The sequence below is a fragment of the Podarcis muralis genome, chromosome 9 (assembly GCF_964188315.1).
Source record: "Podarcis muralis chromosome 9, rPodMur119.hap1.1, whole genome shotgun sequence".
Lineage (NCBI taxonomy): Eukaryota > Metazoa > Chordata > Lepidosauria > Squamata > Lacertidae > Podarcis > Podarcis muralis.
In genome coordinates, this window is record NC_135663.1 from 79,310,061 (window position 1) to 79,335,245 (window position 25,185).

Consider the following 25,185-nt stretch of genomic DNA (forward strand, 5'->3'; position numbering starts at 1 on the left):
CCTGCTGTGAGCTGCCAGCGCTTGCCCCCTGGCTCCTTTCCTCTTCCCTGTTCTCTGGCGGTGACGCTGGACCCGATCTCCAACTGCTCTCCTCTGATTCCCCTCTGGCTCTATCTCCCTGGGGTGCCCCCCTAAACTCCCCCCTTGCCTTGGCCACTGGTGCTCCTTTCTGTGAATCCTCCGACTCACTGGAGAGACTCGGAGATCTCGGGTCGTCGTCATCGCTCATCCTTTCTTCTGCCTCCTCCCCTTCGCTCTCTGTTTCCTTCCTTGCCCTTGCCTCTGCTCCTGAACCCCTGACAGGTACGTTTAGCAGGTTTTAAGGTTAACCATCAGAAAATGAAAATACTAACAAAGAATATGAAAGCATAAGACCAGAGGCTTTGATGGAGAAAACAGGGTTTCAAATGGAAAAAAGTTAAATATCTTGGTATTACTATGATAAATATGAACTGCACATTGTTTCAGACTAATTATGTTAAAACATGGGCTGAAGTTTAAAAAGATATATTAAGATGGGAGAAGTTAAAACTGTCATTGCGCGGTAGAATTTCAGTGATAAAAATGTTTTGCCTAGAATGATGTTTTTATTTCAAACAATACCTATTATGAATAATGACTTACCATTTAAAGAATGGCAAAAACGTTTATCTAAGTTTGTATGGCAAGCTAAAAAAATCACGGGTTAACTTAAAATGAAAATACTGCAAAATGCGAAGGAGAGGGGAGGACTGGGACTGTCTGATTTGAAATTGTACTTTGCAGCCTGCTGCCTAGCTTGGATGAAGGAGTGGGTGACCTTGAGAAATAAGAGAATTTTGGATTTAGAAGGTCACAATTTAAGGTTTGGATGGCATGGATATCTGTGGTATGACAAGATCAAAGTTAATGTGGAGTTTAAAACTCATTTTGTTAGACGTACTCTATTGAGAGTCTGGAATAGAAATACACCTAGGTTATATATGAAGATACCCCTATGGATTTCAACACAAAAAAGTGTTTCATAGAAAATAGGCAACAGGTAAAGAGAAATGGTTAATCTACCAATAATTATTAGAGTGGAGTAAAGGGGACTGTAAAATTCAAACAAGGGAATAACTAACAAGAGAAGGCTACAGTCTCCAATGGTTTGCACATCTATAACCAGTTGATAGAGTTAAGTGGGATAAAAAAAACGTTTGGTATAGAACAAATAAGACAAATTTTGAAATGCAGATATATACAGATGATGAACATGTTATTGCAAAAAATGTATAAATTATTGTTGAAATTGGAAATGCAAGAAGAACAAATTAAAGAATGTATGATTAAATAGGTGAGAAATTTTGGATATACAGTAATATACAGTGGATATAATATATGTGAACTAAAGGGTTAAAATATAAGCTGTGTTATGACTTAAATGAATTTTTAAATTAAATTATGTACCACTGGTACTTAACTCCTGAGAAATTATTTAGAACGTACAAAACTATTCTGTATACCTGTTGGAAATGTAAAGAACATGAAGGGATGTTTTTAGTGTGTGTTTGGTGGACGTGTGAAAAAGCCCAAAAATATTGGATACAAATACATACACTGAAACGGAGAATTTTGAAAGTTAACCTTCAATTGAAACCAGAACCCTTCCTGCTGGAACTTACAGACATACAGTTACCAAAAAAAACCTAAGGAACTTTGCTTCAATATATGATTACAACGGCAAGACTTTTATATGCACAAAGCCGGAAAGACTCATCATCACCAGCAATGGAAGAACGGTTGTTAAAATTAACAGAACTAAGCTGAGATGGCAGAACTGACCTGTTTATTCAGAGAAAAGTTGTTGTTAAAGTTTGGAAACTTCTCATAGACTTTTTGTGTGAAAAAGAAAATGAAATAATTACATTTGGATTTGAGGATTGAAGGTAGTTTGTTTGGAGAAAGTGGTTTTGTTGAGTTATATTGGAGTGGACGAAGTGATTATTGTTTTTATACAGCGGACAGAAGAAGAATTGGAAGTTCTATAATCTCTGAACTTTATCTTTTCCATTTCCTCATGAAAGCTCTTTTCTATCTATTTTTTTCTTATTTTTATACCTCTCTTTTCTTTCTTTTTTGCCATGTTTTTATCTTACTTCGATTAACACTGGACAAAAAAGACATTTGAGATTTGGTTTTGCATTTCTCTTTATCAACTCTAATACACACACGCAGTACACACACACACACACACACACACACACACACACACACACACAAATGTAATCAAATCACATTCAAGTGAGCAGAAAGTAATAGGACAAATAGATCTGACCTCTGCCATTATTCACCTTCAAGTGGAGAGATGGACAGTGAGACTAGTTGAGGCCACTGACTCAAGCAATGCTGATGGCGCTTTGCAGGTGCTGCTGCACAACACAGCGAACGATGGCCAGGGAGTGGGGCAGCATGGGGTAGTGGCATATTCCTGTTTTGCCTCAAGAGGCTAATGGGAATGCAATGCCCCTGATCACAGAATCATAGAGTTGGACGGGACCCCTGAAGGATCGTCTAGTCCAACCCCCTGCAATGCAGGAATCTCAGCTAAAGCATCCATGACAGATGGCTGCCCAACCTCTGTTTAAAAACCTCCAAGTAAGGAGAGTCCAGCACCTTCCAAGGGAGTCTTTTTCACTGCTGAAGAGCTCTTACTGTCAGAAAGTTTTTCCATATGTTTAATTGGAATCTCCTTTCTCGTAACTTGAAGCCATTGGTTCGAGTCCTACCCTCCAAAGCAGAAGAAAAGCTTGCTCCATCTTTCACATGACAGCCCCTAAGATATTTGAAGGCAGCTATCATATCTCCTCTCACTCCCCTCTTTTCCAGGCTAAACACGCCCAATTCCCTCAAAAATTCCTCATAAGGCTTGGTTCCCAGACCCTTGGTCATCTTGGTCACCCTCCTCTGCACACATTCCAGCATGTCAACATCCTCCTTAAATTGTGGAGCCCAGAACTGGACACAGGATTCCAGGTGTGGTCTGACAAAGGCAGAATAGAGCGGTACTATTACTTCACTTGATTTGGACACCATGTTCTGTTGATGAAACCTGTTGATGCTATAGGAAGGTGATATCTGCAAACAGGCACTAGTTTCATCAGTGTTCTTTATGAGCTGCCCCATCAGTTGCTCACAAGATGCAGGCAGTTTGGGTGATTTCAAAACTTATGTAACAGGCAAGCCTTCTTCTACTTATGAGATCAAGATATTTGCATAGGCTCTTGGACCATGTCGGTTCCCGCAGGTGATCCCACTTTCAGGTACTTGCTGTGGAGCTTAACTGTGGGCTGAAAGCAGCTCTGATTGTCCAGAAGTGGGGGGAGTGCATGGTTTGTGGCATGTTGTATTACTCCTTCATTTGTAGCCAAGGAGTTAAAATCCTCAGTTATTCTGAAAAAAACATAGGCAGACAAGGCCATACACAGCTTGAACGACCAAGGAGGACGTGTGATCATTTCTCTCTCTCTCTCCTGTCCAAAACAAAATCTGACTTTATCTTTTTACTGTGCTGTTGACAACAAAATAACCGGCTTTTGGTTTAGTTCACATCTAAGCACACAAAACCCCAAGAGCTTTGTAGAACATTTATTCAGCTGGCTGGGGTAAAAAACAAAAACAAAAAACCTGTGCTAAATTTATTGTAGAAGTTTTTTTTTCATGTGTAAAAGTCACACAGAAATCACAAACTGTGCACAACTTTGCTTGTGCAAAAGGCAACCAATTAATTTGGAACGTCTCTCTCTCTCTCTCTCTCTCTCTCTCTCTCTCTCTCTCTCTCTCTGTATGTATGTATGTATGTATGTATAAGCAGGACTATGAACTTGCTGATAGGCTCCCTCCACCCACCAAGCAAACTGGTAATGTTTGAGGACATTCCATAATAGCACCAGCTGCCATGTGGCTACTTGCACAGAGTGGTAAGGCTTCATCAGTTTTTAATGGCTCTTAAATCCATCACCTTTTAAATAAAGGATAATGCTTTTGGGATAATACATGTGCATGGGTAATATTCTTAATTTAAATATCACTTAGTACAATCACAGTTCTGAGTTTATCATTGTTTTGGATGACTTGTAAAAAATGGTATTAATGCCTCTGGCTACTGCTTGAAAGAAAACAATGTCAAAAGCTGATTTATGCCTTTGGTCAAATGCTTGCTTTGAGTTTCATCCATCTGTTAGAATACACAAATTTACAGAAAGATTAATTGGTTCAAAGAAGGTACATCTTGTTAAAGGGTCTTTCCTTGTCTAACTGCCTGTCTAGCTGTCAAACAGATCATTGCCCAGATCATTCCTTGCTGCTCAAGGAAAGGAATACTAACCAGATGAATGATTAATAAATGTATGACCATACAATTAGAAATATCACTTTAGATGATGCCACATTTTGATGACATGGCAAATTAATGATCTGTGATAAGGATATTTTCACTTGGCTTCCAGATCATATTTTTCTGGCATTTTTAAAGATTTCAGTTTTCCTTAGGTAAAGTGCAGCAACAGTTGTTCAGGAAAGTTTCTGGCTTACTATAAACACCTGAGATGTTGTTGTTGTTAATAACTGAATTTATATACCACCCTATACCTGGAGGTCTCAGGGCAGTTCACAGAATAAAATCAAAATATAAAACCACAAAATACATAATCAAAATAAAAGCAACAACCCAATAACCCCCACCCCCAGAAAACACATTTTAAAAGGGCATAGGATCCTCACAACATTTAAAGTAAGACTGTTAACAAACATGAACACGAGCCACTTGTTGGAAATACCATGATCTCAGAAACGTTTGCAGCAATATTTATTGGCAACGCCATTGGCCAGGTGCCTTTCTGATACAAAGACAAAAATAGCTTTGAAATAAGAGAGGGAAGGGAAAAGTTGCCCAGAGTTGTTGAGCAATAATAATTATAGTAATTTCTAAAGTGTCTCCTTTGGCAGAGATGCGGCTCCTGTCCTCAGGCTGACCTAAAAAGACAAAGCTACAGAAGGGAATACGCAGAGGACGGGCATCCTATCAGCAGCACCAGAAGTAGTGAGTTGTGCAAGGATTCAAATCTAGTTGGGGCCAGGCTGATCTTCCCCTGCTGGGGTTAATGCTAGGATGGAAGTAGTACAACTACCCCCCCCCCCATTTAATACATTATTACTGGATTATACAGGGGACGCGGGTGGCGCTGTTGTCTAAACCACAGAGCCTAGGGCTTGCCAATCAGAAGATCGGCAGTTCGAATCCCTGCGACGGGGTGAGCTCCCATTGTTCGGTCCCTGCTCCTGCCAACCTAGCAGTTCAAAAGCACCTCAAAGTGCAAGTAGATAAATAGGTACCACTCCAGTGGGAAGGTAAACAGAGTTTCTGTGCATTGCTCTGGTTTCACCATAAATGGCTTAGTCATGCTGGCCACATGACCTAGAAGCTGTCTGCAGACAAATGCTGGCTCCCTCGGCCAGTAAAGGGAGATGAGCGCAGAACCCCAGAGTTGTCCGCGACTGGACCTAACGGTCAGGGGTACCTTTACCTTTACCTTACTGGATTATGCAGGTGTGACCTAGCCACTCAGCCACAGAGACAGAAAAAGACTAAGATGGTCACTCGTGGTTTAAAACTGAGCTGCTTCCCCATTCTAACTTCCAATGCAATAAGTATATGGGCATTACTAAAGAAATGACAAACATTAGAGTGATACCACCCTAGACAGTTATGACCAATGGTTTCCCAGCTTTTACCAAAAGTTCAGGCTGTGTGTAGGTTTAGAGATTTCCTGTCTCTCTTGCCACAGCTCTGACTTTCCTCATTCTCTGTCAAAGTCATCTGGCAACAGTCACTCAAATCTTAGTAACATGCTATGAGCCGGTTTTCCCTATTAAGTAAAATAAAGTCATTATCAGTTGCTTTCTCTGGGTTAGGGTACTAGAAGTACTGGGAGTGAAGATTTGCCTTAACACTAAGATGTAATTCAACATGCACGAGGCGACATCAGCATATCCCCAGGAACTATTTTGTGAGCCAAGCGCAGGTGCCAATCACTCACTAAATGAAACCTGGCCATTTCAGAATTATGACATGAATTAGGCACTTGCTTCCTCAGCATATTTTATTTACGTGCAAATATTTCTATATTCAAGAACAAAGTTCATGGTGGTGAACAACATAAAATCAACAATAAAATTGCATTCATAAAACAAAGAGAAAATACAACATAGATTGCTCAATTGGGTTATTATATCAACAAGCTGGATCAGTGGCGTGGTGTGGGGGGTGCAGGGGGGCCGGCCGCACTGGGCGCAACATCTGGGGGTTAGGGTTAGGGGGCGCAAATCCACGGGTTAGGGGGTGTAAATTACTTGCCTTGCCCCAGGTGCTGACAACCCATGCTACACCACTGAGCTGGATTACCCCCAGTGAAAGTCTGGGTCAACAGATGAGTTTTAAGTAGGCTTTCTTCTTCTTTGGTGATCACTCGTAGCCGAGTAAGATTGTCTTTTAACAATGGTCCGTAAGTGACTGTGGAGGCCAGGTATGGATCCACACATCCTTCCACAGTGGGGACATTGGTTTCCGGGCAGGAGTTGATCATGGTGAGGGTTTGCCAAGCGTGCCTTCCTCTTAGCACGTTTCTCCCTTGCGTCCTGAGTTCGAGTGTCTTCAAAGCCCATGAAGGCACCTAAATGCCAAAACTATAGGCAACTTCCTGATGTTAACATTTGGAAGTGCTTTCCAAATGGCATGTGCTGCTACACTAACCCCGGGAGCCCCCAGCACTCTGAAGACGGTCTCTCCTGAGGATTGAAGTGACTGCACAGGAGTATACAAGATAAGGCAGGGTTGCCAAACCAGCACCTGTGGGTGCCATAGCATCCGCTAAGGCTGCCTTTGGTACACCCAGGGTGAACCGCCACCCTCAGATTCCTAGCTGTCATTTTTAAAAAGCAACTTTCTAGCACTTCTAGGACCTGTGATATGAGGCAACATGTATAGACACAATTTTTCTCAATTTTTGTGAGAAATTAGCCTGTTTAATCCTATCAGTGTTTTACTTTACCAGACGCGCCAGGTTGCCCCCGGCGCACATCACGCGTGTGTGACATCACACACGTGTTGTGCATTGCACACATGTGATGTTAGGGATATTGTGCATGTTGTTGCATTGTCTAAAGGAGTGCTCTGCACCATGCACTGTGCGCCGGGCCCCCTCGATATTGAGGGGACCTGGCCCCATTCCAGCAAATATTCAGGGGGGCAAAGACACCTGTCTGCAACAGTGAAGGCCCCTAAGAAGGCCCCCTTCCCACTCCCAAAATGATTTCTAAGAAACAGACAGAATGTGAGAGATCAGGCAGTTACTAAAGTTTGTTCTAACTCCGATTCATAAAACCAGAACCTTGATTCCTAATTCCTCTAGTTCCACACTAATGTGTGTAACTGGCAGCTCCAAAGAATTCGCAGCAACTTCTAGAAGATGAAAAAGAGACTCTCTTTCAGTAACGCTGATTATTTACACAACAGCTTGGAAGTAAAGCTGACCGGACTGCAGATTTGATGATGCTATGCTCCGAAGCAGCCAGAAGGTGTCTAGGTCTCTCTTGTGCGTAAGATGCAGGAGCCTTTAAAACAGGGAATGCAGGACCTGCAGCAATACATTTTGTGGTGAGTAGAAAGTATGTTGGAGGAGGAGGGGAATCCCAGACGAAAAGTCAGGTTTGCTGCATTTTACCATCATATATATCCTAGTGCAATGGTTCTCTGGGCCAATTTTTGTGTGTGATAAGAAACACATTGGAAATCAAGAAGAAACCACTCATAGCAGTGCTTGATTTATAACACAGAACACAACTACTTTATAATATGATCATGGGACATCCAGAAAGTATAAAACCTAAGAACATGAATCATTCCCAAAATGTAATGATAAATGAGCCTCTTGCATATGTATGAATAAAAACTCAATGAGGGGTATGAGCTTGCTTTTGCCTGATAATCTCATATGAGGTCTAATTTGACACAAAGAAACTCTCATCTCCTCATCTACATAAATACCGTAAGCTTTTCTCTTTTCTGATCTTTCATATTTGTCAGAGTTGAAAATTCCTGTTCACAACGATATATTGCAGATAATTTTAGAAGAATAGCCAGTGCTCTTGAAGAGAGGTGTGGATACAGTTTCTGGCTGTAGATCCCATTCTTTTTGTATATACTAATACTATACTATAACGCACTGAAATATTTAAATGCTTCACTGATTCTCCTTGACTCTTCCTGATGCACTTGCTATCCTCTCCAGCCACACCTTTGCAGAAGCACGGCCCAATGCTTGACAGTGAATCCCAATACAGTACATTTGTACTCATGGGCCAGAACATCATACGGCATGAGCAGGATTTCATCTTACTGAGCAAATGGACAGAGACTTATTATGGTCCCAAGTAGATAGCCTTTATTTTACCTTTTACCTCATGGTTTAAATTCTGACTTTGTCATACCCTGAAACATCTCCGGTCCACTCTTGCTCCTTCTGCCTGTCAGCTGGGCTACTGGATGACTAGAGCAGCTTAGGAGGAGCTGTTAGTTACACCCATTGGCTGCTCCTTTCAATGGTTAGAAGAAGCAGTAGCTGTGTGCCTTAAGAGGATCCCCACAGGCTCACACAGGAGTACAGGGACTTTCTTTAAGCGCTTTGCAGAAACACTCTTTGAAGCAACCTCCTCCCAATCTTTAAACAATTGGGAAATGTTTAAAGGAGGAGGGAAGGCTGCTTCAAACATCAGTTTTGCAAAGTGGTTCAAGCAGCCTTCCACCCTGCTTTAAACATTGTTTGACTGATATTGAAGTGGAGGGTGGCACTACTTCAGAGAGGCTTCAGAGGCTCACATGGGAGGGTGTGGGCTTTTGCAAAGAGCAAAAGGGCTTTGAAGCCAAGAGTCTGAGAGGTGGGCAGCGTAATCTCCATGTCAATCATGTGGTGTCATGACAACCAATTCTCTTTGTTTAGGGAATTGTTTTGTCAAGAACAGAACCCTCCCACAGACCAAAGTGGTGCAGCCCCGACAAAGTGAGAACTAGGCCAGTCACTGCCATTTTGTTGCAATAGGGTTGCCCTGCTCCGCTTCCTTGAGAGCTGCCTCCAGGCTGAAGTCTTAGGAAAACATGGGAAAATGTTCATTTGCACAGAGGAAACAGTGAGAAATTTAAACATTTGCAAGCATGGAAACTCATGGAGGTGCTGAAAAGAAAGGTCACACTCCAGATGAGATCACTGTTTGACAGAGTCACTCTAGAAGGATGTTTCAGGAGGACTCCATTGCAAAGGCTACACATGACAGAACTCTGGGGGTTTCCTTTTCAACGTGATCAAAAGGTTGCTTGGCTTGGCAAGAGACTTGATACAGATGCTGTATCTGGTTGAAAATTGGCGCTTTGAATTTAGGAATCTTCAGCGTTCGGACTTACTATATAATGAATCTCTAATTTATTGCCCCTAAAGGTGTATGGCCCAGGCATGAGGGGATGTTCTACAGGCTAGTCGCACAACAGCTGCTGCTCAGGCCATGTTCAAAAAAACAACAACCATGACACATATGAGTTATACAGGATGACTATGGGGAAAGGAAGGGGAGCCTGGAGCTCTAATTGCACAACTCTATTTTGACAAATTAAAAAAAATGTAACATAAATTAACCTATGACTAGCCTGCTTGTTGGAAAACCAAGGATTGGGTAGCCTATTGACTTACCCACAGGTATTATGGCTATTTTCCAACCTCTCTATCTACCCTGGAAATAATCCATATGTATATCTGAAAAGAAATTGGAAAGTAATGCAGCGTCTTTTGAAGGTAGAGCTAAACTGATCCCCTTGTCTCAATTTAGAGTCAAGTCAGTATTTAGAAGCTTTCTTGCTGAATGTATGGAAAACCCTTATCTGTCTCCCTCAGTTTGTGCACTGACGCACACATACACACTTATCCACTGGGGTGTCCATTACACTGCATTCAGCACACAGTACCATTCATGATGACTAACAGCTTGGAAATCCAGCTGTCTCTGCTTCAATGAACAGAAGAACAAGAAAGGGTTCTAGAGCTGGACATATGTGATATTTGCAAGAAATCTATCATTGACCTGAAATGTCAGCTATTTCCTCAGAAGATAAAGTGTCACCTAGTTTATACCTAGTTTACTAATAATGTCATCAAGAGTAAAGGTAAAGGGACCCCTGACCATTAGGTCCAGTCGTGAACGAATCTGGAGTTGCGGTGCTCATCTCGCTTTACTGGTCGAGGGAGCCAATGTTTTCCGCAGACAGTTTTTCTGGGTCATGTGACTAAGCCACTTCTGGCGAATCAGAGGCATGGAAACACCGTTTACCTTCCCGCTGGAGCAGTACCTATTTATCTACTTGCACTTTGTGCTTTCGAACTGCTAGGTTGGCAAGAGCAGGGACCGAGCAACGGGAGCTCACCCCGTCATGGGGATTTGAACTGCCGACCTTCTGATCAGCAAGTGCCACCCACATCCCTTTCATCAAGAGTAGGAAGTTAAATTTAAAACACTTCTGCATTTGTGCCTATGAAGGAGCTGTGTGTATGTGGAACCTTCTAAGCAGGACATGAAAGAACTTCTGGGAGAAATTATACTCACTTCATAATATAGTTGAGTATTATAAGGTGGGCAAATGTGTACCTTGAAGTCAGTAATCACAAAATTCTGCACCATCACTAATGCAAAATTTTGTTTCATCTGATTTTAATTTCAGATAACATTATTCATCAGATTTTGTCCTTTAGTCCTCTGGCTCATAATGACTCCTCCTTATTTCTATAATCATGCTTTATAAAACGTAATATATAGTTTTATTGCTCTACTGCACAGTCTTACCTGACATTTCAAGTAGGCGTTTTGCAGCATTTGATAATACAAAACATATAGCCTGTAGAATACAGCCGCCATAAGCTCAAAAGCTATACAGAAAGCAGAACAGGAATGTGAATTAAATGTTTCTGCAACGCACATCATTTCCCCTTCTGGTTGTCTCATAGACCATATATGGGAATCTTCTACCGAACAAACCAGCAATAAAAACTCCACATTGAATAGAGACTTCTGCGGCAACCAAAGGACAATGCTTGTATAATTTAGGTGAGAGCTCTTATTTATTACTGTGAAATTATGGTGCACTTTAAAGTACTCCTTATGTGCAGAGAGCAGAGGAGATTCTTAAGCTATTAACATTTGATCTCCTGCTGTCATTAATCAGGTGCAGAATGTAATCTAAATAATGTGTTTGTACAGTGTTGTCGAAGGGATAGATTTGCAGCCAGGCTTTGAACTTACTAGACTTCACTTAGAGACAACTATTTTACTTTTGACAATATCCACTTCTGGCGGATGTTGCTCTGATTATTTTAATTTTATGATGGGATGAGGTAAAACTTAATTTTTAAACAATCCCACAAATACTTTCTCTGTTTAATCATTTCCCCGGTTTAGTCATTTTTGGAATTGAGATATTGCAGGTTAGGAATTGGTTTCCTGGAGTTCAAACGCTGAATAAACAAAAGATAGAGAGAGGAGGAGGAGGAGGAGGGAGGAGGAGTGGGGGAAGTGAAGGCGGAGGTGAGAGAAGAGCTTGTTTAATGTAAAATCTGTCATCTTTGTTTCAAGGGCTATTGCCATTGTTTGAAAATTTAATGTATGCAGGTTGGGAATGAAAAATTCTGTGCTTCTGTATGTCCATTAGGGGAATTTGAATTAGACTCATCCATTAAATCTTCATGAAGAGAATTACTAGTGAACAGATCTGTATTCATGGTGCGTACACTTTCCTGAAAAAACTAAACTTTTCATGTGTGTGTGTGTGAGAGAGAGAGAGTTTAAATTATTAGGTAAAAGGTACATTTCTGGCTTTGAACGATGTTGGTGCAATGGTTGGGTTCAGATGACATGACAATGACTCCCCTTTCTGAACTCTCAGTTACTCAAAAAACACCATTGGAAATCCAGAAACAAGCAATTATCAACCTGTCTTTGTACCAAAGAGATGGTGATCTTGGACACCAACCAGTTCCTTCCCAAGGGGCTTTTGTGAGGATGAGAAGGAGCTGCACTACATATCGACATCATGGTGTGGTGACCAACAGCATTATGGTGGGCTCAACAATTTTGGGGAAGGCTGTTGTGAAATATATATATATATATATATATATATATATATATATATATATATGAATAAGGAAGGCATCTTCATTGGCACCTTGGAAGCAGAATCAATTTTCATCTTGCACTTATGTTCGTTGTTGAATACAGTTGCTCTGGAGATCAATGTATTGAAATGTACCTTATATCTGTATATAAAATCTGCATTTAATCCCTGGTCTGTCTGTATCATTCCTAGGCCTCTGAAGAGGCCTATATCTATATCTGAGTGCCTTCTGTGGTGGGCTGGTGAATATTGAAGTGTCTGGGACTGTAGTGTACCATATGTATCATATACCCTTCATGTTCACAGTGCACACGGCTTCAGCTCACTTTTGCATTTTTCTCATACCAGTGCAGCAACTCGTCCTCTACCTGCTGAATATTCAGGGCCATCTCCACCCTGCTTCACCGATCATCTATATCAAATCACCAGCTGCATTGGCATTATGTGAGTGTTTTCAGGCAGGGAGGAACCTTAGTTCCACTCACAAGTGAATAACCAAGCGAGATATGCTACCACCTAGAGTTTTTGGAAATACTAAAGGTTCCAAAAGCAAGCAAGTAGGCAAGCTCAACCTCATCTCAGGCACATTGACTGAGAAGGCCCTGGCCCTCATTGCCACCCAGAACATTAGGGGGACATGGAGCATTATTATTATCAAATTAAACATACATTACCATCAATATCCTTAATTATGAATAACCCATAGTAAAAAGTAAGAAATATACACTCCGAGTAAGGTTATAATTAATCAGTAACAGTATGGAAAACACCAGAGAGCAGGACTGGAGGCATCTGGGATGCATGAGCCAGGCTACCCATTTGGTCCAAGGCAGTTTGTAGGCTGGTTGATTTGCCTCAAGGTTCATCTGCATCAGTTTCATTCCCCTCATTCACTATTTCGGATTTTGTTTAATTTTGTTATTTGGGAAGAAGTGAATGGAATTTGCAGGCATCCCAGCCTTTCCAGAGTGGATAAAGCCAACTGAACTACAGGGAAATAAGTCCAGAGGATTTTGCGTTGAGCACCTTTACATTTTTATTCCTACCCCCCCAAGGAAACATCCGTAACTTCACCCTTTCTTGAGGGCATGAAACTGGCCAATTTTCAGAAGGATGGCTGCTGTGGTTTTGATACAATGTCAGCCATTACAGTTTGGTTCTGTTTTTACCTACCCCAATCTAGTATTTTGTGAGTAATTGGTCTGAAAATGGGTGCCCCAGGAAAAAACATTGAGCTAAAGACAATTAAACCCAGAGGCTTTTATGCTAGGCATCTTTATAGTTTATATCGGTATGGGAAGAACTAAAAGTGATTCACTTTGGGAGTAAATTCATTCCGTCTAATTAAAAGTTTGATCTGTTAGTCGCAACAGAACTCCTCCTCCAGTCTCTTCCCAGTCTAGTGCTCACTGTCTCCCATCTTGGTGTTATTCCATGTGGTTTATGAGGGAAGCTTAAAGCCATTACTTTCAGAAGGTGCGTAGCATTTTTGGGAAGTCTGGGTCACTGAGATGCTGCCCCAAGGCACTTTAGGACTCCCCACTTAGACTTGTGCTACCTCATGCACAACCTGCTTTGCTTGTGACAAGTCAAAACTATTTCCCATGCACCCCACTTCAGCTCAGGATTCAGAATTCATCCAACTCCTATGAACATCCCCAGAAATCTTACCACAAAGAGGGCTTGCTCACTTTGTATGTAGTGAGGCCAGGGTTGCAAGCGGGATTGGTCTCATTGCTCATTTAACTCAAACGTTATTTCCTTCTCCAACACTGTAAACCTTCCATTGGCCGGCAGAAGAAGCAGAAGTCTATATTCTGTTAAAAGATTTCCTCTGCTTTCCCCTCCTTTTCACTGTTCCATCATAAAACCATTAGTACTTTGCAAACTCTTCTAATTATCATGCAGCTCATGATGCCCCCTGTCTTCTAATAACCTGTCCCTGGAGTCCTCCAAACCTATGACTGGTTCTTTCACAGCAGCTTAGCTAGCTATAAGTACTGCATGAACAATTTTGAAATTCAGGCTGGCTTCACTGACCGCCGTCTGAGGAGAACTGGTCCTGAGAGAATTATCTCTTCAAAATAGACCCCATAGATTGACTTCTGTTTATTTGCAGACAGATGGAACAGAGGAGCCTAGTGAGCCATTGCCAGCAGAGCTCTGTGAAGCCCAGGCTGTGCCAAACGAAGTCGATCGTATAGTAACAGACAGGAGAGGAGAGGCCAGTGTGAAAATATAAGGGTAATCTTGTTGACCCTTTCTTTGACTTTTTGAGTTAGGCCTTGGCCATTAATGTGGTGCAGGAAATGAGGTGAGATTAGAGGAGTAATTTCTAAACATTGTGCTATGAAAGAACTGCAAAATGAAACAATTAAAGGCTACACAGGCCCAAAGGATCTCTCCGCAGAGGAAGGAGGCTGCCTGCTGCCTCTCCACAGGATCCATTTTTTCTCGCCTCCTTTCAGCTGCCTTTCACTGGAGTAGAATAAGTCCCCTTTATCCCTGAGTCAGGTGTGTTTAGATCATTCATGCTACAATTCTGTACCCATTTATCCAGGAGTAAGTCCCATTGAACTTAGTGGGATTACTTGTGAGTAGATCATACCCTCCAAGTGTTCTGATTTTCCTGGAGTAGTCATGGAATTACGAAAGCCATCCTGGCTTCTGATTTGATCCCAGAATAATAATTTATAATAATAATTTATTATTTATACCCCGCCCATCTGGCTGGGTTTCCCCAGCCACTCTGGGCGGCTTCCAACCGAATATTAAAAACAATACAGCATAAGACATTAAAAGCTTCCCTAAATAGCCTTCAATTGTCTTTTAAAAGTAAAATAGTTGTTTATTGCCTTGACATCTGGTGGGAGGGTGTTCCACAGGGCGGGCGCCACCACTGAGAAGGCCCTCTGCCTGGTTTCCTGTAGCTTTGCTTCTCGCAGCGAGGGAACCGCCAGAAGGCCCTTGGCGCTGGACCGCAGTGTCTAGGCTGGACGATGGGTGTGTGTGTGTGGAGACGCTCCTTCAGGTATACAGGACCGAGGCCGTTTAGGGCTTTAAAGGTCAGCACCAACACTTTGAATTGTGCTTGGGAGCCAATGTAGATCTTTCAGGACTGGTGTTATATGGTCTCAGTGGCCACTCCCAGTCACCAATCCAGCTGTTGCATTCTGGATTAATTGCAGAGCCACCTTCAAAGGTCCCTGTTTCCCCTATCTGTGCTGCCGGCGGCAAGCTTGGGCAGGTGGATTATCTGGCACTTGTCCTGAGCGGTGGCAGCAGCAGTGGCAGCTGCAAGGGATCCTGTTGCCACTCCATGACCTCTCTCCATGACTGCACCCTAAAATTATATAACACCTCCTTACGTTATTCAGTCTACATGAGACTAACACTTAACTATGACGTCACTTGCTGAAAGAGTATCTGACACCATGACAGCTAGCAATGTTTTTCACAGATTTGCCTTAAATCATTTGGGGGACCATGTCTTGCTTCTAAGGTAAGAGCCATCCTATCATTTAAGTGAATATTGGGGGGGGGGGGCTGAAGTAGGGCAAAGCAGGGGTCTGGATCCTGAGGTCACCCATCCTGGTGCACCACTTTGAAAGATGGATGGGGCTGATCACCTGTCAAACATCACCACGACATCAGGTGACCTCCCCCCTTGTAGCACTGTCTTCAAGCCCCACCTTCAGCAGGGATTGCTTACTACACTGGACTCTTAGTTGGAAACTGGAGCTTAGGCAATCCAAGCAGGTTTGAAAATCACTGCCGATCACCTGGCCTGCACTGACGTCATTTGGTTCGCTAGGGAGCTCCAATGAATGCATTCCTAATCATTCCCAAAGAATGATTAGGAATGCATTTTAAGGGCTTCTCCAGACTGGTGTTTTAATGTGACTGTATTCTGCAACGTGTTCTGGACACAGTAATTGTGCATTAGTGATGGATTTAGGTGCAGATGAGGCTTCTCAACCTGGAAAGGGAGCCCATACAGGAAATAAAAGACTCTGGTCCTAAACCTTCGCTGCCTTGCAGGATATCTTTGGGAGAAGAAAAGGCTCAGGAGTAAACCCTACGCAAATCCAGTCCCTAAAATGGTTGGATGGCATCTTTATGCTTCCTTCTGGCAACTCCAGAAGCCTGCTTTCCTTTGGACCATAAATTGAGGCTGAGAGAGAGGTGTTGTTGCCTGTGCAGCCCAGGACCTCCACACACACTGCCCAGGCCTGTGCCTCGGAGAGGTCACTAGTGCTGCCAATGCAGTGAATAGACATCACCCCTGGACAGTGGCAGACCTACATTTTTGAGTCCTGAAGCCTGAACTGTCATGGGGGCCCCTTCACAGCCACCAACGAGGTCCGGGTAACCACTGTTATGATCTTCAGTGGGGTGGTTCCACAACAGATTACCACACTTTTACGATGTCTGTGCCACTGACTCTCAAACTTTGGGATTGTTGAAATATATGCAACAAAAATATCAATCAATGTAACTCAGGTAAGGTCTACTAGACCCAAAATTGTTAAGCAATGTGGACTAAGTCAACAATTGTTGTTGTTTAGTCGTGTCCAACTCTCCGTGAGCCCAGTTAATAAACAATAACTTTGCTTATTACCCTGCTCTTATTTGCTCTCAGAAAATATTCATAATTTCCTAAGCTTTGGTGAACTGAAAATAATTATCTTATTTCTGCTAGTAGTATTTGTTTGTTGCATAATTCTGAGTCACTAGGGAAACCCAGCCGGATGGGCGGGGGTATAAATAATAATAAGTTGTAGTTGTTGTTTTACAAAAAAATTAAATTCAGTGTATATTAAGTCACACATTTGTGACTCTCCAATAGTAGAAGCCTTGGAAATTTAGATATATTTAGATCATCTAACTAGCTTGGATTATTTTCAAACACACAAGTTTTCCATGAAGTGAACATCCACCAAGAGACTAATTGCCACCATCCCATCTATTTTCAGAATGCTTGTGCTAATTGACGGGCAGACTTAAAAGCTGAATATTTCTTCTACCGGATAGGACAAAATGTAGGCTCATTGCAGCCCACCTCACAAAAGACCTTTCATTTGGTAGCATCAGTAGCAAAATGCATTTCCTATTTAAAGACGATAAATTTCCCTGATTCAATTTAGTCTGTTTAGTTTCCACATCTACTCTTGTTCTAAGCATGAAGGAGGCTGAATAGAAACTGAAAACTTCTGAATGGGACCTATTGCTGAGCAGATATGGTTATGAATGGATTTGTGGCTACCCCAATAACGTACATAAATGATATTAGCTTTATTAACAGCGAAAACATTCTGGCAATAGCATATTGTACTGCATGGTGAGCTGTGACTGTGTTTGTCTGTATATATGACTTTTGCAAAAGAAAGAGAGAATGGTGACCAATGGGACAGGGTATGATTTGCATTCATAAATCCATACATTGTACTGTGTGTGCATGTTTGTGTGTGTGAGAGAGAATGAGAAACACACACACACACACACACAGAGAGAGAGAGAGAGAGAGAGAGAGAGAGAGAGAGAGAGAGATTTGGGTGCTTGGGTGGATGTTGAATGACTGAATGGTGTGTGTGTTTGTACTGCTGCCCAACTCTTCACCAGCTCTGCACCTTTCCCAGGAATCAAGGAAGCTGCTTTATACTGAATTAGACCCTTAGTCTACTTAGCTTTATACTCCACACTGACTGGCAGCAGCTCTTCATCTTTCAAGGTAAGAGATACCTGGATTTGTTTCTTTTGCTGATGTATTTGGTACAGAAGATTGCACGACACTGACTGCTCTCTCTGTGTTCTCCACACACCTATCCCAACCAAAAAACCAACTACTGCCAGGGATTTTTAAGAACAGATGAAAATGCCAACTGTAAGTCACTGCCAGACCCTCCCCAAAAAGTATAAGAGAGAAACGAAAACCATTAAACTGCAATTAAAGTAAGCATTTCTAAGAACATATGATACAGTAACTCTTGACCTTTATGAAGAATTCCGTTTTCTCTTTAAACAAATCTAATTGCACAAAAGAAACCTCAAAAGTATTTTCTGTAACACAAGATTTACATTTTATGTAAAGACATAAACGGTGTCTCTCCTTAGAATGTCCACCTTCTGCTTGATGGAGAAATTCGTGTCTGCATTGCTCCTTCTTATGGATGAAAAATAAGTGAAGAACATGATAGTCATGTCTGATGAATTATACATGAGAGACAAGATGACTAATTAATAGTGATCACGGGAAGGATAACAATGGCTCCTGTCATCACCTCAGTTAAGCAGAGTTCAAGGGAATATACATTTCAGCAATGCAACATTGAAATGGGTTGCACTGTCATAACGGTCTGGTTCCATAAGCTGCTGCTAACTTTGTGCTGCTAATTACCACGGACACTTGCATGAAGGCTTGCAAAGGAAGTGAACACGGCTCAGTTCTGGTGCAAGCTCAATTATTGTGAAATTTGTTGCCACCCTTACTAAAGATCATTAAGTCCAGCGTCTCAAACTACTTGCTTGCTTATGCTTTCCATTCCGTCTCTTTCCTCCCGATGTAACTGCAGGTCCATGCAAAATTTTCTCAGCATGCCACTGCATGGTCACTTAGTGTTGGGCTATACATTATACAAGAAAGACAAACACTTGCCACTTACCCCATCACCTACACATCTCGCTTATCGTTCATCATTTCCTCTTATCGCTCTCACAGTCATTACTCCATGCCACACTGGCCAGGGAGGAGAGACCTGTTCTTGAGTTTTCTGCAAAGTATAAACACAAACACAGATTCATATAATCCAAGGTCAGAAGGGGCTATCAAGTTGTGAGATTGCCTCCTGGAATACTTCATAAAGAAGAACTCCCAAATATATAACAGCAGGGCCTTGAAAAGGCTAATTGGAATAGATTAAAAAAGAGTAAAGGTTAAAAGCCATTGCAGATTGCTATCTCTATGGTACAAATGCAAAGATTTTAAAGAATTCAGTCCACACAATCCTCACAGAAAACCCGGACCCACTGGCATTGCATCCTTCCCATCCCAAAAGCCTTCTGCGCCCCAAGGCATTTTGCACTCACCTGAACCCTTGCAGGGAAAGGGGCGGAAGAAAGGCAGGTTAGAAATTCTCTCATAAATAAAAATTGCAGTGGGAGACTTGAAAAGCATTAGTTAGCAACCTGGGAGCAGACGGAAGAGGCATGCTGTCTGCCCAAGGAAGTTGCTTGTTTGTGTGAAGGTGTCATTCGTAGTTCACCTCTCCCACCCACACTGTGTCATAGGAGGTCATCCTGATGGGGCCACAGTACAGTGGTACCTCAGGTTAAGTACTTAATTCGTTCTGGAGGTCCATTATTAACCTGAAACTGTTCTTAACCTGAAGCACCACTTTAGCTAATGGGGCCTCCTGCTGCCACTGTGCCACGGGAGCACGATTTCTGTTCTCCTCCTGAAGCAAAGTTCTTAACCCGAGGTACTATTTCTGGGTTAGCGGAGTCTGTAACCTGAAGCGTATGTAACCTGAAGCGTATGTAACCTGAGGTACCACCGTATTTTGGGCAAAAAACATGGATGGAGGTGATTTTGAATATATGCCCCTACCAGTGACAACTTTCCCATTGCACATCACTCTCTCCTGTTCCCTCCCTTCCATATCCTCATTCTTTCATTTATGGATGTCAGGTTACCCACTTTGGGGTCTGGCAAATTCCCTTTCAGTTCAAACATGCAGTGGCGACTTATTCTGGTTTTCAACTTCGGCTTTTGATCTTGAAACATTCTGTTTATCACAGCTGATTCCTCTCTTCATCTTTATTGGAATTGGAAGGACCAGTGCGGGCCTGTACATCATGTGCCTTGCTCTTCGCAACCCTGATGTCAGGTAAGTGCCACCCCTCAGGGCAGGATCAGCCCTTGGCATGGTGCTGACAACTGCCATCCCTGCAAAACCACGTCACCGCCTCCCAGTGGCCCCTGGGTGTCCTTCACTGATGGATGCCAGGCAGCGCTTTTGAATGGGACCTAAGCTTGACTCCCATCTGTGGCAGCTGCCCACCACTTTATGCAACTCAGAATTAATCACAGGGATCTGTGGCCTGAGAGGATGGGAGTGAGCTTGGCTTCTTTTCAGAAGCGACACTGCTGCTGAAGAGTGTCTGGGGACCCAGTGCCAGGGACTGGTGGCCTGGCTGGGCCAGGCTGATAAGCACCCTTCCAGGCTCCTTGGGGGCAGACCTTTTGCTACTTCTTTAAGTGTTGCCATCCTAAAGCACCACCTGAATAAAATACGGCCTGCTGTGCTGCAGAGGTAGTATAATAAAACAACAACAACAACAACAACAACAACAACAACAACAACAACAACAACAACAATAATATATGCCAGAGTGCCCCAGCCTCTCTGGGCAGCTTCCAACAAATTATAAAACCACAGTAAAACATTAGCGTCAGCTTCTTAGCTTTAGAATAAGAAAACCAACCATATAAGCATTGACATTCCTCAGCCAAGTTTCATCCAAGGCATTGCAATGAGCGGTACAGCATAGCTAAAAGGGTATTTGGGAAGAGAGTAAAGCCAATGAACTGTGCGTGCAGAAAGCACAAAGTCTATCAGGAACCTGTCATGGAGTAAGTGTAGGATTGGGTTGCCAGCATCGAGTTCTGTCCAGCACTGCCTCACAAACTTGCCGCTGTGTCTGGTGTAAGGCAGTGAGAAGCTGCCCTTGCATTTATGTAACTATGCGCTAACTGGCTTTAAAGGGCTTTTACAAATACTTGTGGTACGGTGGACTTTTTTTACATCCCACATTATAAAAGAAGTGTGCTCTTCTGGTGGCATTGAGGAGGCCATGATCGTTAAATTTAGTGAGATCCATGTGCCAACAGTTGGCTAGAGTGTTATGCTTTATGCTGTATGTTTTCCTTCTTCTTACAAAGATGTACTCCTTGCTGTCTGCCTCTTGTCACCCAGAGCCTTGGAACAAGCTGGGACCCAATGACCAGTACAAGGTATGGTACAAAATACTTAACTAGGGTTATGATGCTGGTTATCCTATAGGCCAGGGATGGGGAGCCTGGTGTCCAGCGGAGATTGTTGGGACTCCAACTCCCATCAGCCCCATCCCTGAGATCTACGGAAGACGGGCTAATAATAATAATAATAATGGCCATTGGGTGGAAAGAATAATAAGCTTCAGCTTTAGAAGGCCTGGGGTGTGTGATCACAGCATTTTGGAGTTGGATTAGATGACCCTTGGGTCCCTTCTATGATTCTTCACTCTCCTCTCCAGTTCAATCTTCTAAACTCTGACTGAATAAGCATGATAGATCCCTGAGTTTCTGCCACTGACTTGTGATTCTTTCTGCAAAATGCTTTTAAGCACATTAAAGTTGAATGATTAGCGATCCTTTCCTCCCACTGAAGCAAAGGGGTATAATTTCAGTGTATGCGAGTCAGAAGAATTGCAATATGAACTGCCTGTTTAGGGCTCCTAGGCACTTAGCAAGCTTCTTGCAGTTCAGCTCTGAAAATACTTCCTTGTGTCTTGCTCTCAACCCCCAGCAGCTGATTTTCAGGGGGGAGCCAGGTGGAGTTGAGTAAGGATAAACAAGGAAAACGAGGTGTCTGGCCTGGCATAATGTCACTGTTTGGGTACAACTTGAGCTGTTAAAAGGTTTAAGGGCTTGCTCGGGGAGTTCAAAAGCTTTCAATGCAATCCAGGGAAGAATTAAGTCTTACTTGAATCCACAGAAATAAAAACCTAAAACTGAGCACTTCAGATGGGCGGGATATAAATAATAAATTATTATTATTATTATTATTATTATTATTATTATTATTATTATTGGCTTTCACAAAACGTTCTTTCACCATTTTGTGATCTATAGCTGTCAAACAACTGAGACCTAAAGGAAAACAAAAGCCAATTACACTGGAGCCCTTCCTTGCCGGTAATTGAGGATAATATGGGAATAATTATCCTTTGAACCCCCCCAGGGTTGGGGGGGGGCACTCCACCTGCAGATCGTCTGATACCTGCTGCCCATCCAGAAGGAAGAGGGGGCAGGGGGCGCTGGGTGTAAGCCGCATGGTTGTGATAACTCTCCAAAGCCAGCGCCATGAGCAAAGGACACCAGATTTTTAAGATAAAAATTCAGACTTAACTAACAGGCATGCTCTGAACCAGCAGAGATAAAATAACTTGCTAATTTAATCAGCCACTGAGAAGGATTTGACTTTTGTCGGGACCAAAATACAACGGCTTGAAATATGTAAGTGGACGCTATCTTAATTACATTATGGACTGCATGAAATTTTGACTATGATTCTGGCAATTAAGGGAAAGATGAAAAGAATTCCTGATGGAGCTATTGTTTTGGTGTGGAGGCATCATTTCATTAACAGCTGGAAGGAGACCAAGACAGAGTTTTGGATATGCCTGGGATTAATGGTGGGCTGTGACACAGTTAAAATATCTCTGTTCATAGAAAATGAAACTAAAGATCGCAGAGGAGCAGAAACAACAGTACAAAGGACTGACCCACTCATTGAATTAATTGATGGATTAATTGTATAGCCCCAGGGGGAGGTGAGCCTTTTTAATTCTCTTTTCATATATATGTTTTTGCAGTTTTAACTGGTAAACCTCCCCCAAAAGGCAACGGTTTGAAATACGCAAGTGGGTTTGAAAGAATACTGCTGCTATTTCCTCCGTGGAAGGAAGGAAAAATTCTGGACTGGAGCTACTTTGTTTTTGCAGAGGTACCAGCATGTTGTGAGATGGTCCGAGACTACGGAGGGGAATTCTGGATGGCCAATGGTGTCTTTTTGTCTGGGACTGTGGTGTATAATGGTTCCTGTTGGCAGAAATAAGAAATGGAATTGCTGGAATGTGGACAACAGGGTTAGAGGATTTAGGATTAGAGTCAGGGGTAGGGGTAGGGCTCCCTTTTTGCCAGGGAACTTTGGGAATTGTAGCTCTGGGAGGGGAACGGGGGTCTCCTAACAACTCTCTGCACCCTTTTCAAACCATAGCTCCCAGATTCTTTGGGAGAAGAAGCCATGAGTGTTTAAAGCGGCTTCATAGCGCGTTAAATGGTGTGGATGCGGCCCTGGCCTCCCTCACCCCACTGACCCTTATTACTGAGGAATCGAAAGGATTTCCCCATTCAAATCTCTCAGAAACAGGAAACAGGAAGAAGAAAGACTTTGTATCTCATGCCATTTTGAAATGTCTTAACTTGAAATGCCAATAAAGGTATTTGTATTGCATTGTATGGTATTGTATTGTATTGTATAATGATTAACATGGGAAGTGGGATGGTAAAATGTTAATGAGGCGGACGTGATACTTCTGTAAATTGGCACTTGTGGGCCTGGAAGGAGGGACTTGCAGCTGGACAAGGGACTTTATAAGCTGTGTTTTTCCTGAAGAAGATGTGCCTGATCTTGGGTTACCCCACCTGCAAGTGTGTAGAATAAAAAGGTTTCCTAATTCACCCATTTTGTGCAGATCACTTTATTTAAAAGGATCCAGAGACCTTAGTTTGACCAAACTGCGGGAGGCAGTGGAAGACAGGAGTGCCTGGCGTGCTCTGGTCCAGGGGGCCACGAAGAGTCGGACACGACTAAACGACTAAACAACAACAACAGAGACCTTAAGCCAAAAGAACCAGCTTATCTCTCACAAAGGGCAAAATAAAGAAATAATACAAATCTCTCAACTGCCAAAACAAACAGTCTTGCAGCACTGTAAAAACTAACAGATTCTGGGAAAACTTTTTAAAATTGGGAGGGTCAGGGGGCCTTGGTGGGTGCTAAGGAGGGTTTCTGAGGGTGCCATGGAGTCCACAAGCCACACGGGTCACAAGGGGGACTCCTCAGTCATTTCTTTATTAACCAGTGCCCCCCCCTTGAGGCCTAGTTTCCCCAGCCCTGTATGTATGGCCTCCTATGATGTCACAAACAGACATGGCAGCTGAGCGGAAAGAGGCAGTTTCTTATTCTAGAATTTCAAACAAAGGAGGGGGACATTTTTCGGTCCTGGTGCTGCATTTCCCTCCACACAACACTAGTCAAATGCACAAATAAACAGAGCAATGAAAGCAAGCCTTATCTTTGCACAGGAAGCTGTTCAAGCAATGACATGCAGAGAGAAAGTTAGCATCTCAGGGGGGGGGGAAGCACCTTTTCACCAATAATCAATCAATCAGTCAATCAATCATTTATTGTATTTGACTAAAAGTCATTACAAATCCAGTTACAAAAGCACAAAACCTAATTAAACCTAATAAGAAATAGGTTGTCCAACCCGCTGGAATGCAGGAAACTCAGCTGAAATTTAGGAAATATTTGTATTTCTGCATGTGTTTATAGTATCCATATTGCTATTAGGAATACTCGAAAAGGGGGGGGGTGGTCAGCTGCACTCAACACCTCCGGGGGAGGGGGAGGGTATCTCTGCCTAGCAGCTTCCCTGCCTGCTATCTCCTCCTCCATCATCACACTGTATGGTTACCATATTTTTTTCAATGAATCCAGGGACACTTTATTTATTTATTTATTTTAATTTCATGCTTTATTATTTTAGGAAAGGGTTGTCCAGAGTTATTGACCTTTTTTGTGTGGGGGGGACCCCAAAGTTGTCGGGCATGCACCTCGACCCAAAGCAGGTGGAGAAGCTCATCTACAAACAAAAAAAATGCAGAAAAGAAAGAAAAGAAAAGAAAAAAAGAAAGAGGTTGGTGGGGGGAGGAGATCGAGTAAAAGCGCTCACTGGTCTTAGGAAAACATGTATTAAAACACACACACAAACACAAGGCACTGGCTTCCCATAACTGGGAGACCACTGGAGGGTGAGTGCAGTCTCTATGGAGATTTAACTGGTGGTGGTGGTGTCTTGTTACCAGAGGTGGACAAACAGAGAAATCGCACACAGCCCTTCTCACAGTAGAGGCT

The 25,185-nt window shown here is 42.6% G+C and overlaps 1 long non-coding RNA gene across 1 annotated transcript; it reads left to right on the forward strand.

Moving 5' to 3' along the window:
• Positions 1 to 6,372: 6,372 nt before the first annotated feature.
• On the forward strand, positions 6,373 to 23,726 carry LOC114604694 (uncharacterized). Its single transcript, XR_013394292.1, has 6 exons — positions 6,373 to 7,672; positions 11,061 to 11,160; positions 11,762 to 11,832; positions 17,863 to 20,109; positions 21,165 to 21,236; positions 22,116 to 23,726. It is a non-coding gene; the product is annotated as an uncharacterized LOC114604694 (long non-coding RNA).
• Positions 23,727 to 25,185: the final 1,459 nt, after the last annotated feature.